The sequence below is a fragment of the Ochotona princeps genome, chromosome 18, assembly GCF_030435755.1.
Source record: "Ochotona princeps isolate mOchPri1 chromosome 18, mOchPri1.hap1, whole genome shotgun sequence".
Taxonomy (NCBI): Eukaryota; Metazoa; Chordata; class Mammalia; order Lagomorpha; family Ochotonidae; genus Ochotona; species Ochotona princeps.
This window is the reverse complement of record NC_080849.1, coordinates 36,761,693-36,783,047: the sequence shown is the minus strand read 5'-3', so window position 1 is coordinate 36,783,047 and position 21,355 is coordinate 36,761,693. Positions and strand designations below refer to the sequence as shown.

General features: G+C 36.3%; 1 pseudogene; it reads right to left on the bottom strand.

Annotated features, from left to right (window-relative positions):
- Positions 1 to 18,239: 18,239 nt before the first annotated feature.
- Positions 18,240 to 18,340, bottom strand: LOC118758117 (U6 spliceosomal RNA; annotated as a pseudogene).
- Between the last annotated feature and the right edge of the window lie 3,015 nt (positions 18,341 to 21,355).

Genomic DNA, 21,355 nt, shown 5'->3' with positions numbered 1-21,355 from the left:
TGTACCAGGCTAGCATAGAGAAGACTGCAAGAATAAAAACATAAAATTCCATGCCTCATAGATCCACCATATACCAATACTGTTGTTTGAAAAGAGATGATTTCCTAGATTAAATGATTTAAACAAAAGACAAAAGAAATACGCAAGATGAGTAGAATTAAAAGTACAATGGAGTTATCCTAAATGAGAAGTGGAATTCTATTAGCTTTCTTTTAAAAATTATTGGTAGTACCAAGGAATATTTGAAGACTAGTTTAATTTCTAGGGCTGACTCATTATGGAAAATCTAAACCACTTCACAAAGGTGATTAAATCAGATGCTCATAGATTCTTGAAAGTAGAATGGCACTGAAAGCTGACTTGAGTTGTACAAACACAGTGTGAAAACTAGCAATTTTCTGATTGTTGATGTCTGCAAACACAGGCAGATCTTTCAAGTCCATCATTTACCAGCATCCGTCAAAAGGAGCACAATTAGGAGTCATAAGATTCCATCCCTTCACCCGTGTACCTAATCCCAGCCTGAATTTGTATGTAACTCTGATGTTTCTGCAATAGTTGGAAAAGGCAGAAGCAATTGACCAATGGATTCAGAATATAACCTTACTGTTATTTTACTGAGGAATGTTATATTAAAAACATGGTTTTTAAGTAAAAAGATGGTTTTCTGCTGAGTGTTCTCCACACTGAATGCCAATTTTTAAAAAGATTTATTTATTTTTATTGCAAAGTCAGATATGCAGAGAGGAGGAGAGACAGAGAGGAAGCTCTTTCGTCCTCTGATTCACTCCCCAAGTGGCCACAATGGCCAGAGCTACACCGGTCCAAAGCCAGGAGCCAGGAACCACCTCTTGGTCTCCCACTCAGGAGTAGGGTCCCAAGGCTTTGGGCCGCCCTTGACCACCTTCCCAGGCCGCAAGCAGGGAGCTGGATGGGAAGTGGAGCCACTAGGACATGAACTGGCACCCATATGGAATCCTGGCGAATCTAAGGTGAGGATGTTAGCCGCTAGGCTATTGCGCCAGACCCTTAATGCCAACTCTAAAGAAACAAAGAGATTTCTCTTTTCCAGAAGAAAATTAAATCATGATTTTGGCCATCTATTTTGTTAATTTGTTTATTTTAGATATTGATGGCTCTTTTGTTCACAACTTACAGTCATAAAAACCATAAAGGCTAATAATACAGAATGTCCCAACATTCAAATCTGGATAGCTAGAAGTTCTTTAATATTAACTATCGTGTTTCTGATTTATTGCTGTAATGTTTTAGTAATGGAATAGCAACTGTCAAGGTCAGAAGAGCCTCACCAAGGAGATACGTAAGAGTAAGCATTAGACTTAACAAGTGCAGTTGCATCAGCTCTATGGAATCTTTTCATTACAGGAATGGCCCAAATGGTATCATAATTCCTAAGATTCCAGAAAACACGTGGCAGAAAGTGTGCTCAGAAATGAAACGTGATTTCTTGGAAATGAAAAGTGAGTTTTCATTTTTGTTTTCTTTATAATTCAGCCCATGAGTCACCTCGGCACCTTGCATCTCAAGTAATGAATATATTGAATAGACATAAAATTTAATGGAAGTGTTTCTTTTTCCCTACAGGAAGATAGATTGAAGTAACTTTAACTCGGGGTTCAGCTCTCTGAACACACATTCTCTGTAACATGACTTCTGTAGGACATCTCCTGGACTGCACACTTCTCCTTTGTGTGTTCCCTGCCTTTTTTCACTTTTTTCTAATTAGGAATTTCCAGTGAGTGACCAAGTGTACACCACCGGAAGTGTCACCTGGTCATAATTCTCTACTTCTTTACCAGAATACCTTTACTTACTCTGGTCTAATAACCCAATTTCACATTAAATTGTTCAATCCATGATTGAATTAGTGATCTTAGGATAAAGCTCAAACTTCATATCTCATCATTGCAATTTATTTCTTAAAAACAAACATGCAAGTAAAACTTAGCAATACGCACCCTACATATGACTCAGAATTTGCCTGGTTTTCAGGGGTTTACTGAGCACCTGCTACTTAGGTGCTCTGCCTACTGGTCCCTGTGAAGTAGTGTGTATCATGATAATAATTTGGCCTCAGAAAATTCTAAAAGTAAGGGCATCACATAGCAGTATGAGTGACAGCCAGATCTAGCAATCAAATCAAGGCATTCCTTTAGCGGATACTGTGATCTTGATTGCACACTTCCACTTTCTGACAACCCTCTTAATTTTGTACCACGATTCTGACAGACTCTGGGTGAGACAGAACCTGTACCAGTATACCTGAAAGAAGACTAAATCTGATTTTTTTCTAAACAAATCGAATATAAAACCTTTTAAACGATTTACTTATTTGTATTTGAAAAGCAGAGAAATGAAGAGACAGAGAGAGGTCTTTCATCTGTTGGTTCATTCCATGAATGGCTGCAATGGCCAAAGCTGAACCAGTCTGAAGGTGGAAGCCAGGATCTTCTTCTTGGTCTCTGCTGTGAGTGCAAGGGCCCAAGGACTTGAACCATCCTCCACTACCTTCTCAGACCACACGCAGAGCGCTGAATGGGAAGTGGAGCAGCTGGCACATTAACTGTCACCTGTATGCTATGCTGGTACAAGCAGGCAAATGAATAGCTGGCCATGTCAAGTTTTAAAATTGATTATTTTTCATTCTAATTACCATCTTTTGCAAAGTATTCTACATAGATATTTATTATTCTACTTCTGAGTAGCTAAAGACAACATTTGTGTTAATTTTATTTCTTTATAATTACATCAATAACTTATAGTTCTATTATACTGTGAAAACAAAGAGCTGCCATATATATATATATATAATACATATATATTTTTTTACTTTGTATCTACTTACATTTATGCTACACTTAAAATGAAGGCTGTCAACCTGATAGGTTTTGGAAAAATCCCTTTGAGGTCCAAAACAATGTCACACTCATACGATTTCTTTGAGCATAATAACACTATTTATTATGTCAACACCTAAACTTCAATGCATCAAAATCCTGCTTCCGTGAAATCACTGAATCATAAAATGATTACTGTGTTTTGTCCATCAGTGAGCCAACAATGATCTCGCTTCTATTTTCTGTAACTAAACATGTCTGTGATCATTAACGCCTTCTATAAATAAAATATCAACATAATTGTTGGCTAAATCGTAACATAAACATGATATAAAGACATGCTTAGGTGATCTGAGACAACACTTTCGTTCAGAAAAATGCATATTTTGCCACCATACCCTTTCCAAAGAGATCTATCAATTCATTTGAAAGGCAGAAAAGAGAAGAGGGAAAAGAGAGAGAAAAGAGAGATCAGTGAGTGAGAAAGAGAGAGAAAAACGAGTCTGTTTGCGATTTCCTCCCTAGATTGCCACAACAGGCCAAAGTCAGACATGAGAAGCTTCTTCCAGTTCTCCCATGTTGGCTTCAGGTACCCAGACACTTGATCCACATTCTACTACTCTTATGACAGTTGCAGAGAGCTAGATCAGAAGTGGAGCGGCTGGACACAGCCAGTACCCTTTAGGGAATCCAGGATTACAAGCAGCTGCTTTACCTGCTCTGCCGGAACACTGTCCCCTGTAATGTGTCTCAACCAACAAAATAGTTAATTATAGTCAAAAAGCACTTCAGGACATTTTTGAAATCATATTTCTAAAATTCTTGGCTAAAATATTAGTGCATACTATTAGCAATTAGCAAGAGCAAACTCATTTTCGTATTAGCATAATCAGAAGATAATTCAAGAGAAAAAAACCATTGTCGTTGTTAATTTGCACTATGATTAACTCTATTAAATAAATACAGCGAAAGTTCCAGCAAAAGGCCAAATGCAGCACACACCACGATCAGCCACGTTTTCTGAACGCCCCTCATGGTGGCATGTAGGGCTCCGTGCCTGTGGTTCAAGAAAGCCAAAGTTCTTCCTGTGGTACAGAGGTCAGAGATGCCAAGTTCATTCACATACATTCCCAGGAGTAATCATTTGGTTACAATTGACAGAAACATTTCAAGTATACATCTGTGTCTGGTATAGTTGAGAAAACAATAGATGTGTCCAATCTGTTCCTATGATTGCAGATGTCACAGTAATTTCACTGCATGAGAACAAACTGTCCTAAGCCCTATTGTTTTCTTTTCTTTAAATAAGCAATAAAGAAAAAATATGACTCACAGATTTCAAAGATTTCTTTTGAGGCTCAAATGACATGGTTTGCCCAAAGCATCTAATGGTTCCTAGGCCACAATAAATGCCTGCTAGATAACAGGTATTTATTTCTTTTTATTATGTAAGTTTATCCAAAGCATTTGCTCATACTGTTTATAGTTATTAAACAACTAGAGGATTGTTATATTTCTTTGATAGATTATTTGTATCTTTCTATTCATGTGCTCATTTAATAAAAAGGTATCGAACATTTATTGTGTGTCACAGTATTGCCAATTTATATAGGTATAAAACCAAATCTTTGCCTAAAGAAATCCAGTGTTAACACAGTCATAGCTCACATTTCAGGAAAGTGGGTTATAAGAAAAGTCTTGCATTTAACATTTTGAATACATACTGTTGTTTAATTATTGCCATTGTTTAAGTGTTTGAGCCTGTGACTTTTAAGACGAATCTATCAAGTAGCACAATATCACTACTTTGAAAAAAAAATGCTTGGAGAAATGATAAAAAGCTAATTAGATTTGCTCTTTTATTTTAAACGACTCCAAATAATGCAGAAAAATCAGAGTACTCCAATAAACACAGACTTAACATTAACATTTTGCCACATTCACTTTATATGTGTATATATACAGCAATTTAATTTTGCTGTATATCAATTTTATACACAAAAAGTTTTGATATTTTTCTTTAAAAATAGATAACATTTTACAATGAATCACTGAAATTTCTTATAAAGTTATTTTTAAAAAAACCTTAATATTTTGTTATAAATCATTCCTTTGAAAATTGTCAGGAACTAAAAATTTCCATGTTTTAAATCTTAGTACTCTTTATCTCTGATTATACCAAATCATTGACATTTTCTATATTATTCATTGATTTTTAACTCCTAAGGATCTGTATAATCAATACTGAGTTTAAAGCTGCCAACTGAACTGTATTTCAATATAAATGGACTGTTCAAGTCATATGTAGAAAAGTTTTTCAACCCAATTGATTTATCTTAAATTCCTAAGAAATAAATGTATTCTTAAAAAAGAAAGATACTTTTTTTTGATGTTTTACATTTTTAGCTTTGAAAGCAAGTTTTATTCTTCAGAATGTGCTGTATCAAACTTACTTAATAAAATTCTAATTTTCCTTATTGTAATAATTTATATGTTCCCTATTTATGATTCTGGTAGAAGAAACTCATCTTGTTAAAATTGTTTAAATTGTTCTATGGAATAAACGTATGTTTAACAAAGGTGGTCCTAAAACTGGATACTGAACAAAACTTCGTCTAAATCCTTAAGCATATAATCACTTTACAGATACTGTATCTAAAAATGCAGTAAATTCAGTGGCGTAACTATGTAGATGATCACCGGTCAGATATAGAAGAATTAAAGTCTGCAACCAAGTTAGCACCAGGGCCTTGATTCTATTCTGCTATGGAATCTTTATCTTCTCCTTCTGATATACGGTGGCTGCCACTCTACACATAGGGCATTTTAATTCCATTTTCTGCATCTGTTTTCCCTTTTATTGTTCAGAATTTCTTGTTTCTCTATAAGCACACTACACACTAGGTTTATAAGGACATTAATGGATTAAATGTGTCATTATTAATTACTAACCACATCTTCAAGGACTGTTTTTAAAGGACAATTCTGAAGTTCTCACTGAACACAATTTGTGTGTGTGGTTTATTCGAAATAGCAGAAAATCTGTATTGAATATCTGTGCATTGACATTTTATATACACATAAGCATTCGTTATTCAATTTATATTGTTTGGATGCCTATAAGACAGATTTTGTACTTACATGACAGATGCCTGAATATTTATTCTTCAGGCTTTACTACTATACTTGATAAACACAAAATGTATGAATACCAAAATTAATGTATAAAGATATTTTGAAAAGTTAAGGGAGAGATGGGTATTTAACATGGAGGTTAAAATAACTCTTATGGGGCCTGTCGCAATAGCGTAATGATTAGGGTCCTTGCCTTGAACGCGCCGGGATCCCATATGGCGCCAGTTCTAATCCCAGCAGCTCCACTTCCCATCCAGCTCCCTGCTTGTGGCCTGGGAAAGCAGTCGAGGATGGCTCAAAGCCTTGGGACCCTGCAGCTGTGTGGGAGACCCTGAAAGAAGTTCCATCACAATACCCAGGTACTTTTACTTCTAATTCTCCGGTGGGTACAATTAAATCACGAGATTACAGATCAAACTGTGATTCTTTTCCTACGTGGAATGAAAGAACCTCGTAGGGTGGTCATTTCAAAGTACACAGACTTAGGAAAGGCTTTTCCCTTAGCTAAACCCCTTTCAGGACCTGGGGTTGTGGTGTATAGTGGTAAGCTGCTGCGTGCAATACTAGCATCCCTTAACAGAGGACCAAATCAAGTTCCACATTCTTGGCTCTGATCCAGCTTTCTGCTAACGCACCTGGAAAGGCAGCAGTGGTTGGGCCACTGACACTCATGGGAGAGAAGAACACGGAGTTCTTTGCATCTTGTGTTAGCCTGGCCCATCTGGGTTGTTGTGGCTGTTTGGGGGGCCAACTGTCCGATGAAAGATTCTCTCTCCCTCTCAATCTCTTCCTCCCTCTCTTTTTGTCTCTCTTGTTCTCCCTCCTTTTGCCTCTCTTTGTCTACTCTGCCATTTAAATGAACCTTTTTAAAAAAGCTTTTTGATTGTTTCTAAAATATCCTTTAACAAGAAACTCCATCCTCGTCAACAAGAATCTGTGTCCTTTGGTTCCTGACTGCTGTGATCCCTTTGAAGAGGGTTCTGACCTCTGTGTGTGAACCAGCCTTCTTGCGTCCCCATGCGTATTCCCTCCAAGGCTCCCTCACCTGCTTCCCTGCTTATGTGGTATTGTGGGCATCACATGCCCATTTTAATTTCAAACTACAAACTTAGCTTCATTTACTCAGAAACTCTTTGCATAAATGAGATACTTCTTACATTTAGAGTCATGTCATTTGTATGAGTAATTATTGTTAATGTGTCTCTAAACTCTTTGAAGAGAAATAAAACATCTGTAATGTTTGTTTCATTATCATATGTGTATAAATAGCTTTTGGTAAATACTCAAAAATATTTTACTAACCAAATGAGAAAAATATCAGTAAATTCTTTTATTTTTTTAGTAATTTGATAGGGTTTTCCTATGATAAACGATATGCAACCTTGGTTTTCATTCAGTTTAAAATATTTTCTAAGAAGCATTTATTATTTCTTTTGCTAAAACAATAACTTGGGAGTCCTAGAAAAGAAAAAGCTGTTTCAAACTATGTAATATAACTCAGAATAAAATAAGTAGTTTTTTAAAGGAATTTATTCTATTATGCCTCCATTTTCTCAGCTTGAACACAAAATTATTCTTATGTGAGAGTTGCCAGCACTGAGGTTTAATGGGCATAATGCATGCGACAGTTTTTCTCAGAAAATGAACATCAAGAAAAGATTGACAGAAATGTAAACACAAGCAAGCAGAGAATAAACTGGGAAAGTGCATGTGTGGATAAACATATGTCATGCAAAGCTATTAAAGGTGACAGAAGCTACAGTGTGTGTCCACACTGCCTTTTATGCAAAACACACTCAAACTAGTCCTCAAGTGACCTCTTCCCAAGAAGCGCAACTGGAGATTTTGAAAACATGTTGGATAAGCATATTTTACTGATTCCCATTTTTCACATTGGCAGTGGCAGTAATATCTAAGACCGGAGAATCTGATGCGTGATATTCAGGTCACTTCTACTGGGTCCTTTCTCTTTCAGACATTGTGATATTGCCTGTCTAAAAGAAGGAATTGGGGACAAGAGGTGAGGTGTTGGAGGAAGAGCTACAACAGTTTTCCAAAATCAACATTTTAGGTTCTATCAACTAAAAAGAGAGTCAATAAAAATCATACGAGGGCTGAATATGATGATAAAATGCTTCTAGGATCAAAGGTAATCCAGCCCAAGAAAGGTAACACAGGGAAAACAGAAAATGCAAGGGAGAGTTTCTGCCATGCCCTCTCCCTGCTCCATCTATTATATATTTTTTTCCTCAAAATATTTGACAATATGTCCTGATCTTCTTGCTTGGAATGTGAAATCCAATCACTCCAGAAATTGAATTCTTTCAGGTAAAAGACTTTCAGTCCTCCTAGCAACGATGTTGTTTATGTATGTGTTATATTATCAAGACAACTAGTAATTGTCTATTTTGAGCCTCTAAATGCAGACTGTTACAGCAGCACATTTAGTAATGCCACACAGCTTTATGGAATCAACTGTTAGCAATGCTCTGGCATTACCATAATCTCAGTGTTGAAAATCGATCAAAACTATCACAGATTTTTACAGCTCCATACTTTGTCACAGTAAAGGTGGCAGAACTCAACTGACTGTGAGGAAAGACTGATTCGCCCTTCCTTGGTGATTAAATGATGGCAATCAAAGGAATTTCAGAGACTTTCATGTTCTTTGCTATGGCGGTTTTATATTCGTGCAGTGGCCAGCCACTTTCTGTTTTAAGTTGACATAGAAAGATCTCATGAATTAGATCTCTTTGGAGTTTGCATGCCTTTACAAGTTGTCTTACCTACTTGATGCACATAAACCCATGTAATTACAAATTAGTAATTCTTATTTCCCTGAAGGTATAGAGATGGAATAGTGGAAAAACTTAATAAAACAGTTCACTGTATAAGCAGTAAATTCTTGGAATAGGGAGTGAAACTTGAATCATACTGTGTTAATACTGAAGCAAGTAAACAGTCTGTTTGGGGATGCTAGAAATTAGGGATACTAGCTTCTGAATATGTAAAGTGCAAGAATACTTTAGTGACCAAATGAGAGTATAATTGAGCAAGAAAATGACTAAATCTTTATTGTGAATACCCTGTCAATGCATTCATAGATTTGCAGAAGGTTGGAGAAACAAAGGGAAACAGAAAGTGGGAACAGTGCCTGCAGGATCAGCAGAGAAAAATCAATAACAAATTTGTTGTGTACTATGGGAGAAAACATCTCTCCACTGTGTTATTAAAATGGGAGTAGGTTAAACTGGGGGATGCAGGACTTTGTTTAGTCATGATAGATGGCATGTTCTCGTTGAGTTTATTTACTTTCCAAGATTAAACTCATCTACAGTTCTTGGGAGAAAGATACAGCTTGTGTGTGAGTGTGTGAGCCCATACAGCTTGTGAGCGTGCATGTGTGTCTGTTGTTTTTATGCCTTTCATTTTTAGGGTGATTTTTCTGTGAGATACTTTATAAGATAGTCACGCACAAAATTTTATAAACATATTCAGTCAGATGTATTTGAATTGTGGCATAAAACTAATACAGAATCGTGTATGCACTTCTGTACGGAAACATAAAACTGCCACCCCAGAAAAGCAGATGCATGACATTTATCACGTCAGTAACACTTTATATCACATCTAGATTCTCAAACAATAATACTAGTGCAATCAATATGACCAATAAAAAACTTTTGTGAAACGGACATTTTAAGTGATCAATGTCTTAACTAACAATGAAAATATGAGGACATGATTTCAGAAAAACATATAGAAAATATAACATGACTCTTGATTATGCATAATTATCAAACAGTAACAAAGATGAGAAATGAAGGAAATATTACATATTCCTATGCATTATCATCTTTAATATTACTATTATCAGATAATATTATATAAACTGGTCAATTCCTGTTTTCTTCAAAAAGCACACTTCTACCTAATTTTATATGGTAAACAGAGCAAAGTTATCAGCTGACAGATTACTACCAATTAAATAGTACTAATTCTATGTTAAAAATAGTGAATTGTGTAATATACATATATTAATACTATCAAATCAGTTAATCTACCTTATATTTTAGTGTAATTAAATACATGACAAATAAAACAGCATCTCTAATGAAGTGATACTACTATTATTTAACATTTTAACCAGGAAACAAAATTTAATTATTCTTTGTAAAACTTTAGTGAATATACTGCTTCTTGGTTTTGTTTACTTAATTTTATTGGATTTATATTTCTGAAATAGTAGGCTTTTAAACAAAGTACCAGCTATTCTAATTTAACTATCTCAACAGTTTAGAAGTTGATAGATGATATAAGTATATAAATTGGTGATTACAATAAAATATGCTGATGTATAAATAAATTGTACTATGGGAACAGTTAGTATGTCCCAGACATGACATCATTTGTGCGTGGTCTCAGCCATGAAAGATAAAATGATTCCAAAATAATTTTTGATAAAAAAAGAGTATGAGAAATGGCAAGAAATGAAATTGGGAGCAGAAAGGAACAGTTCAAGACTGACCTGCGTATTCAGACCAAAAAGCAAAGAGTTTGATTCTGGGGCCTTATGAGTCAAAAAAGAACTTGAAACAGGAAAGCACAACATAAAATTTGAATTTGAGAAAATCCCAATAGCCTTAGAAATGTGTAGGCATTATATAATTTCAAGAAGTGAATAATAAATTTATTGCTTCAGAAAATCACATAGAAGTATGCAGCAGCAGAGGGGTAACATTGGTGTTGATAAAATAAAAAGGTCTGGGGCATGTGTCATGTTTACTAGTTCACAGACACTAGTTCAAATCCTGGTTGTTCCCTTTCCAATCCTGCTTCTGGCTAGTGAACGTGAGAGAGCAGTGGATGAAAACGAAGTGTTTGGGCATTGGCCACTCTGGTAGGAGATGCAGAAGAAATTCTAGCTCACTGCTTCCTCCTGACCCAGCCGTGGCCGCTGACGTCATTCGAGTAGTGAGCCACTGAATGAAATATCCGCACTCCTCCCAGGTTGGTCCACTTTGCATTTAAAATAACCTAAAATAAATCTTTAAAAATTAAACATATTCAGGAGTTCTAAGACAATAGGGCCTGGAATAATGAGAATTTTAGAAAATCAAAAATTATGCTTCTGAGAGTGAGCATTTGGTCTGGCGGTTGTTTAGTTAAGACACCCACATCTTGTATCGAAGCATTTGGATTCAATCACTGATTCTGGTGCCTAACTCCAGCTTTATGCCAATCTCAAGCAAAGAGAGGATATCCTACTGTGGATAATTATTTTATAGCTCAACATAAAAAAAGAAAAAACTTAGGGTCCAGCATGGTGGCCTAGCAGCTAAAGTCCTCACCTTGAACATGCTTGGGTCCCCTATAGGCGCCGGTTCTAATCCCTGCAGCTCCACTTCCCATCCAGCTCCCTGCTTGTGGCCTGGGAAAACAGTCTAGGACAACCCAAAGCTTTGGGATCCTGCACCCGTGTGGAAGAACTGGAGGAAGTTCATGGCGCCTGGCTTTGGACCGGCATAACTCGGGCCATTGTGGTCACTTGGGGAGTGAATTTCAGATGGAAGATCTTCCTCTCTGTCTCTCCTCCTTCTGTATATCTGAATTTGAAATAAAAATAAATAAATCTTTTTTTTTAAAATCTTAGGCTAAGAAAGAGGTCTTGGATATGGGACCAGCAGCATGGCATAGCAGGTAAAGGGTCCACCTGTGGTGTCTGCATCCTATGTGGGTTCCAGTTCCTATTCATGCTGATCAACTTCTGATCCAGCTCTCTGCTGATGGCCTGGGAAAATAGCAAGAAATGCCTCAAGTCCTTGGATCCCCACACAAATGCAAAAAAGTTGGAAGAATTTCCTGGCTTCAGACTTTCAGGAAATGCCACAGATGGAAATTATCTTTTTTCTTTCATCTCTGTGTCTGTAAATATGTCTTTTAAATAAAAACAAAGAAATCTTTTTTTTAATGAAGCAATAGTGTTTAAGAATTTATGATTTTTTTCCAACAAAACTTTAGAGTTTCTGATTTCCTCCAGGATTCTAAGAAGATAATAGTAGATGCTCGACTGGGCAAATTTTATGCTTTTTATGCAGAAATTGCAGGTAAAAATGAATAAGACACCTGAATAAAATAAGGAAATTAAATAAAATACGATACAATTCACTCCTGAAGCTGAGACTCCTAGGAAACGAACTGAGGCAAGGGGAATGGGTGGAAACTGGGGTACAAATTGGATATAGAAAGATACCATCAAACTAAAACATTATATAGTAAAAATAATGACGTGACAAACTGAAATGAATGGAGTCTGTGATCAGAGATTAGCGTTTTAGAACTGATTTTATGAATGGTAATAAAATCCTAAGTGATGATAAAAATCCCTGTCACGGACATGGGGATAATTGCCCGAAGTAGGGTCAAAACTGAAAGAACTCGAATTCAGAATGTCGGGCATTTACATGAGTCAGGCACTTAGTAGTATGGATACATAAGAATTTTTGAAGTCATTATGGAAGATACTGGGATTTGCAATAAATGGGATACTGTGAATCATGTGCAAAGGGAGATAAGAGAGAACAGTATCAAAGAATGATAAATAGATGGCATTCATACAAGGATCAAACAGTGATTCATAGGACATAACTAACAATTCGGGAAATGAAATGAGAATGAAGAAGTAGTTCTCTGCAGAAGAAATTGCTGGAGACGGGAGACTCCTTGTCATGGCTGAGTGAAGATTTTGAAAGAAACAATTGATATGAGAAGTTAGGCCAATAACGAACCAATTGATCACAGAAAATTTTTCAGTGGGGAAGAAATGTAAATTATGAAAAAGTGAAAAAAGTAAAAAAACAAATTTCATAAGTGTCTATAAAACCCAAATTATGAAGTATGAAGAACATATTAATAAATTGTGACAATACTCAGGCTGTAAACTATGACAACATTCAAATAGTGAAATATAACTGAAAAATTTAACTTTTTTTAACATAGCAACATTGGGAAAACTGTGAACAATTTGAGCAATAAAGCATCCTAATCACTTTGTGATTTAAAATATTGTTGCTGCTTCAAGGAGATTAGGTTGGGGGCAAATGATGGTTAAAGTAGGAAGAGAAATTATGCTATTATAGGAAACCAAAAGAGAGATGATGGACAAAATAAAAAATCACTGAATTGAATGGAGACACACTTCAGACACACTTCAGGGTTGCTGTTTTGTGGAGTTGTCATGTAAAACTCCCTGAATTATTGTCATAAACTGTAACCAAAAAGGATAGTTTGTAAAACATATCCAGTCATGGATCCTGTGCAACCGTTGGTTAAATGTCCATCATAGAAGTTGTTTGTGTACATTTCATTTCTCAACTACCAAAATCAGTCCCTAGGCTCACGAAGTGTGAAAACCTAAAGATTCTATTTCCAGAACTTCACTTCCACAGACTTCCCAGCTGCACGGCGAAGCTGAAAGTGTGGGTATGGAATATATGAGCCAGAAAAAAAACCACTTTCCCTTCTTTGGTGAGTCATGAGGGAATTGGAGAGTACATCCTTCAAGCTCTCACCAGGAGCCTGGACACTTTTGATTCTGAAGCTCCGGTGCTCTTCTGTAACTCCTCGCAATGCTACCACATCCTAGGTGCAGAATGCCCAGCAGAGCTTCTTCTAGTCTGTGTTCTGTCGGTCTTTCAAATGTCAACTTCTAATCCCAGGTATTAAATCTTCCCACTGAGACCCATAGAGTGATTTCTGTTTTTCCAACAAAACCCCTCAATAACACACAATTTTATACCATAAATGGGTTACAGGAAAGAAACTGGAATTGGCTATCTGATCCAATTGTTCTTCAAAGCAGTAATAACTTCATTGCTAAGATAAATAGAATAGTAGTAGACCGTGGCATGCCTATAGTTCACTGCAAAAAAAAAAAAAAAGTCTTAAAGGTATGTAGCATGATGGGTATTGAAGTATAGGCAATATGTAGTAGAAATATAACAGAGTATGATGCCTATTTGTGATTATAGTTAGTTTACTAAAACAAGTGACAAAATCAAGCTCTAAATATTTGGCCCAATTCAATGCCAAAAAATCAAAACCAACCAACCAAATCAAAGAGAATGAAATTTTAACACACACATACCAAAAATCTCTACTATCCTGTTATCTCAGAATTAGTGCTAAAAAGAAGGCCCAAACTAATTACTCAGTGTCCAAAATCAGTTGAAATTTGCAGAATCTGTAGTGCCGTTACACAAAAGCTGGTGCACGGATACATGACACAGAAAATTAAATTTGTGATTCTTTAAAGATTTATTTGTTTTTATTAAAGGGCAGATATACAGAGAGAAGAGACAGAGAGGAAGATCTTCCATCTGCCAGTTCACTCCCCAAGGGCCACAACGTCACACGGGTGTAGAAACCCAACACAGTCATACATTGCTTTTCCAGGCCATAACAGGGAGCTGGATGGGAAGCAGGGCCGCAGGGATTAGAACCGGTGCCCATATGGGATCACAGCACGTGCAAGGTGAGGACTTTAGCCATTAGGCTACTATCCTGGGCCTGAAACTAAGATAGTTGAAAATTCTGTTGATGTGAGATTCTTTGGTTCTTCAAACTTTACTTTCGTTCCCCCAGCTGAATCAGTTCCTTCATGTCTGTTAGATCCGCCTTCTCTTGCTGAAGATCCTATGATGAAATGCTCTTTACTTAAAAAGTTATCAGTTGTCCTCAAGACCCAGATCCCAAATTCCAGTTCGTATAGGCTCATAACAAAAGTCAAATCCCAGTTCGTTAGAAACAACAAAAATCAAGTTTTCCTTCACTTTACTGTGGAAGTGAAAATATATATAAACCAAAATAGCTGATAGTTGTAGTGATTCTGCCAACTCATAGCCGGAAAAAAAAATGCAAGAACAAGTGTAAGAATCGGTAAGCCTACCAACAAGGGCCTACCAAACAGGACACGTGCTTTGTCCACTACTTGAGGTTATGATGGTGATTGAATCAGGTGGGGAGATGCAGAAAACACCACGCTTGACTCATCAGAAGCAAACTTGCCCTCACAAAATGTCAAAATTCTAGGTCATCCTGATGATGTTTTCAGATGTCTAAAACTTTTCAAATAACCTTTTCCAAAAAGAAAAGACAACTTGTTACGCCTTTTACCTTACCACCATTGAAAAAGAGACACATTCTACAGAAGCCAACATCAGCATTCTGCAGCCAATGAGTACTGTACGTTAGCATGCTACTGCCAACTGCTGGCTAAGAACCCAGAGACACAGAAGTTGACTGTAGATAACAGAATGCAGATTCTCTTCAGTAAACAAAGATTCCAGGACAATTAGAACTTGTGAAACTAAAGATAAAAAGATGTCCCAGACTGCCTAAAAAAGATACAATGGTTAGGTACAACTCATTTGAAACAAGGGAATCCTCTATTCCACCAATAACTATTTACTTTGAGAATCATGTCGGGGTCACTTGTCGAATTTGTACACATTAATTATTTCATGTTATTTTTACTTACTTCCAGTATTACTTTCTATGAGCCTAAGTGCCCTACTGTTCGGATTCCTTATTTTCTATTTGAGTTATAGAAGTTAAATTATCTTTTTAGTGACATAGTAGTGTAATAATTGCTGTACAGAGATTGTTATACACAGAGTGGGGATATGTATATCTTCATATTACTAATATATATAATGCACTTTCACTTGTATTAGGCTGTTTTGCCAAGGAATAAAGAACATAAAACCAGCAAAAAAATTTAAGAACATATTAGTTTCCTGAGTTAAAGTTCTACAGTAAAATATCAAAAGCTGTGTGGCTCTCAGGCATTCGGAATGTATTTTTCAAAGTTCTGAAGCTGGAAGGTTTAAGATCTTGATTCTAGTAAATTTGTCATCTGATGTGGGACAACTTATTTGTTTTTAATGAATAGGCAGAAGAATGTTCAAAGCTTTATTTTTTCTAGCAGCATTCATTACTATCTGTGTAGTTTCTTCCCCCTTGACATTTTTACTCCAAACCTTAACTACAGACACACATTGGGGATTAGCTCTCTGTGTTTGAAGTTAGAACAAGATATATTGTTTTTGACTTTATTAACAGTTTAGGTTTAAATGTACATAACATATTCCAATATTCCACATTTGAGGAATCCATGGAAGACTGATTTGTGTAAGGTCTGTTGATATTTGGTACTCTCCTCCATTTTATTGAAAACATTCTCTGTATCATAGATATTAGACAATCTAAGAACTACAATTTCTAGATTCTTGTCAGCAGACTTTCAGATTTGATGGTGATAATAATAGGCATTTGTGTGAAATTACATAGGTAGAAAGTTGAAGTTATTTTTCTCTTTCAGCAGTGGATGGTACCTGTGGAGCCAGGCAGGCCTTGAAACTTTTCAAGGCACCCTGGGAAGCTTCTTCAAATCACCTTCCTCAGTCCCACAGCTGAGTTCACAGGCAGTGTGTATTTTCCAGTTTTCCTAACACCAGTTATGGTACTCTGATCTTTATTCAAAGAACCTTGGTCACTGAATTAAATGCAGTGTGCCAAATTTTCTGGATTTCTGATGAAAGTCAGATTCATGCAGTATAGTAACAAGGAACTTTAAATAAATGAACACAAACCAAAACCTGACTGGTGCAGTTCCGCTTTTATTTGTGAAACTTCTGATCTAATCCTTGATCATTGCAATCATGCACATTCAACAAATGGAGAAAAACCTATCATGTACTTGTATTTTGTTATAACTCGCATGCATTTCTTTAGGAGAAATGTCTCCAGCTATCGACTTCCCTTTTTTGATATATTCAATACAATCAATCATGTTTGTTCTGAGATCAAATTAAGTTTAGCTAAAGCAAGAAGGCAACCAAGAAACAAAGCTGCTTTGAGCAACTGACTTGATACCTTTTCAGATTTTCATGATCAAGCAGTAATTAAAAGCTTGATAAGATGGACAAAAATCATGATGACCTTTCTGATACTCAGTTTCCTTACAATCAAAATAAAGGCAAAACCACCTCGGAGAGGACGTGTATGAGATACCTGGACATGCATGTGTGCAAATCACATTGCTGTTGGTCATTAGCAGTCCAGTGGTCAGTTACAGGCTTTGCTGCTATTCAAATATGGATTTATAACATGTTGAACATGTTAATCATTTAAACAGAGGTGGCTTATTATGTAGTGACTTCATCACTATAAATCTTCTTAAGTAAAGAGAAAATGAAGATTTATTTAGCATTCTTTCTGGGAAGATTCTTATTAAAGAATTTCTATGAGTGCCACTGTTGGCAAATAAGAGATTTTTTTGGAAATGCTTTCTAAATTTATTTTCCAGCTGTTCATATTACACCAAACAACTACAGGATGCTCTGATAGATGCTCTGGTCTCATTCCCCCCACCTGGTTCTCATAAGCATCAGCTGAGTAAATCAGCCAAACATGTCTGGATAAGAGAAAAATTATTGTACTAAATTCCTTCACATCACATTCAGGATTTCTCAACTCCAGTGGGTCCTTGATGTCCTGCTACATCCCTCTGTGTTTCCTATGCTCTCTCCACTAGCGCTGTGTATCTCCTTTCGCCAAAAAACCAAAAATGCAATGGACTTTGATATCTTGCTTGCCTAAAATGCCGGGAAACACTTCACTAGCGGAATGATGGAGAGGAGATCATAATGGCGGGGAGAGGGGGTTGAGGAGGGAGATGGGAAATCCCAGACCCTAGGGAACTGTCTCATAAAATACTAATAAAATATACAGTGGTCATCTCTTTTATTCATGAAATCTTAGATCCTAGTTACAAAGCAAAAGTCAAAAAAATCTAAGAGAGGTCAATGTTTAACTGAGCAATTAAGACATGGAAAAAATATGTGTGTCTCATTGTGACATATGTGGATTCTGGGTCCATATCTGGCCACAAGATCTTGGTCCTGCTCACACAAACCACAGAGAGCACCAGGTTTGAGTCAATTGATTGAGTTTCTGTCATTCATGTGGGAGACCTGGATTGAGTTCCTGGTTCTTGGTTTTAACTGGGCCTGGTCTCGATCTCTATGTCTGCTTTCATGTAAATGAATTAACAATCTGAGATGAATTTCCACGAGCTCCTATAATATCTACACTTCGAAGTACTTAAGTGTCTGCCGTCTGAAGTCTAGTGTGTGTGTGTGCGTGTGTATTAAAGTATCTGTATTTCTTGTTTTTTTCTTTTTTTTTAATATGGAACGTGTCAGAAATTTGCGTGTCATCTTTGAGCAGGGGCCATGCTAATCTTCTCTGTCATTCCAATTTTTGTGTATGTGCTATTAAAGGAAGCCTCTGTAATCTGTTCTAAGTGTTATCTCCCTTTACATTCTCAATAGCAGGATTCAAGTGTTTTAGTTATTTTTTTTTTAAGACTTATTTATTTTTAGTGCAAAGTCAGATATACAGAGAGGAGCGACAGAGGAAGATCTTTTGTCTGATGATTCACTCCCCAAGTGAGTGCAACGGCCGATGATGCACCGATCCAAAGCCAGGAACCTGGAACCTCTTTCGGGTCTCCCACACGGGTGCAGGGTCCCAGTGCCTTGGGTCATCCTCGACTGCTTTCCCAGGCCACAAGCAGGGAGCTGGATGGGAAGAAGTGAGGCTGCTGGGATTAGAACCGGCATCCATATGGGATCCCGGCACGTTCAAGGTGAGGACTTCAGCCTCTAGGCCACGCCGCCGGGCCCAAGTGTTTTAGTTTTAACTCTGCAGAAAGTCAGTTTATTTTTCTCTGGTGCATTATTTCTATTGGTTTTACAATCATGTTTATTTTTCTTCCAAGGAAGTCCCTGATTATATTTACTAGGATACATGTTCAAGAATATTCAAACTAGGCCATGAAATGTAGTCTTGTGGTTAAAACGCCTGTATCTAATATTAAAGAGTCTAGATTTTCTCACCTGCTCCACCTCCAGGGTCTAGCTTGCTATTAACATTGATCCTATGAAGGAGCTGGGATGGCTCAATAGGTTAGCGCCTCCAGCGGAGATGACAGTCCCGGCTCACATTTCTCGTTCCTGGTGTCAGCCAGGACTAGCTCTAGCCATCAGAGCAACAGCAGGAATAAGTATTTTAGCTATCATTTTAAACAAGCATCTATGAATTCTTTTTTTTTTTTTTGAAAAACAGAAGAGGCAACTATGCTGGCACACTGACACCTTGGTATAATTAACACTAATTTGAGATTAACCAGTCCCAGAATGGCTGAGAGCTGTTGGTTGCATGTCACCCAGCAGTGTAACAGTTCTCTAGAAACAATAAAACCCAAGTTACTGCCTACAGCTGGGGTGAAAAGATGTTTACAGTGAAAAAAATATTGATATATATAATGTGTTGGCATAAAATCATTTTAATTTTCCTTTTGTACTTATTCTATTTATATCAATAGATATATGAAAATATATATATCAATTTGGATATGTAAACTTGTTAGAAACCCACAAATTCATAAAGCTGATTAAAAAAAGAAACAATTCTTCAAATTTTTACCTGCTTTAATGTCTTTTTATTCATCAAGTTAAACATAAGTGCTAGTTAGAAAGACAACTTCCTTGTACTAGTTCGCACCATGATTGGTCAGCTGGGCCAGGACCTGGGATGGCATTTGGATATCCTACATGTTTTTGAGAGACTTCTGCACCTAAGGCATCAGCTGCTGCCTTCCGGCATGTATTAGCAGGAAGCTGGATGGAAGCCAAGCTGCCAGGAGTTGAACCAGCTCTTTAATGTCAGATTCTGTCCCCCCTTGGAGATGGTCCAATTCACTGTGATCCATGCTCATCTGGTATAACTACAACATTTGAAGTCATTGAGTCAATAACCAGATATCTGCCAACATAATAAAATTCATGAGGTGATTTCATTGAATTCTGTTAATGAAACTGTTAATCGAACAGTTGAAACCTGTTCAAAAACACTTTTTTTATAAAATGAAAGAGAATGCTTCCCCATTTAATATGGGGTTTTCTATGTGTTGGTGAATTAAGTATTTAGTAAAGAATTACAAATATACTCATTAAATTAAGTGAAATGGTTAATAATATATTATGTTTATTATATCCTAGTGAACAAATATCCTTAGAATTTTTGACTGAAACACATCTGTATTTCTAAAATTAACATTTGTACATTTTACTATGAATAATTATTGCATTATCTTATATATTTATGCATTTTAGATTTCCAAATTTAATTTTTGGCCTATGAATTTTTTTCGAATTTTAGGTGATAATTCCAAACTAAAATGTTTTAATTTCGTTAGGCTTTGTGCTGTATCAACTATCAATTCTATGGCCATGTTTCACCCATTGTTTTCTGGTTGTTCTTACTGTGAATTTAATCCTGACAAAAACTGTATTTGTTAGAAACCCATGTAATCAAAACTGAACTTTTTTCCTTTGATAGTATTACAAGTGTTTCTCTCGATATCTAGAATTTTGACAGCACATTGTAACCTCTTGAGATGACTTAAAACAGTTTTTCTCCTCTTGGGGCTTTTAGACTATAAAGATAATATGAAATTGGGACACAAAAGCGCATGAGTATCAGCCAAGGTTAAAAATTCTGAAAAACAAAGGTAAGACAATCAAGAATTTGAACATTGCGGCATTGCAAAGGATCGCTTCATTGTTTTATTTATTTTTTCAGCTTTACTCCTACACTGAGGTTGTAATTCTCATATTCAAGATTTATTTGTGGTCTCTGATCTGATCTTTCACTTTGGGCTTGGGGCACACATACGTTATTAAAATCAAAGCTCTATATTAAGGAATCTGCAAGTTTTCCCAAGGAAGCTATGGACTTTATTTCACTTATTACAGTAGATTTATGCTTTCTATTTGCTCTCTGCCTCTGAGGATTACTCTCACTTTATTGCTAGCTGAGACATGAATTTTAAAGTCTGCTTTTAAAAAGTATACTCAAGATTTTTCAATATTTTAGCAGTAGGATGATTCAGGGTGTCTATTTTGCCTTCTTACTACAGAAGACACACACACATGCATTCTTCTCCAGGGACAGAGGAAACACTCTAGGCCTAACGTTGCTTGGTTTTTGCAAATTAAACTAATTAGGAAACACACCCACCAACCTGTAGTGACCATTATTCCTTTAACTTACTAGTTCCATGTTTATGTATTTATTTTTTTTTAATTTTCATACTCAGCATAGGATTATTTTCTATTTCATTTGAATTTACACGTAGTCGTTTTATGGGACCATGAAATGTAAGTGAACCTGAAATGTGTCACTTCTGCCTAGAAAATTTAAGAGACAAGTAATTCAAAGTATTCGAGTCTTAA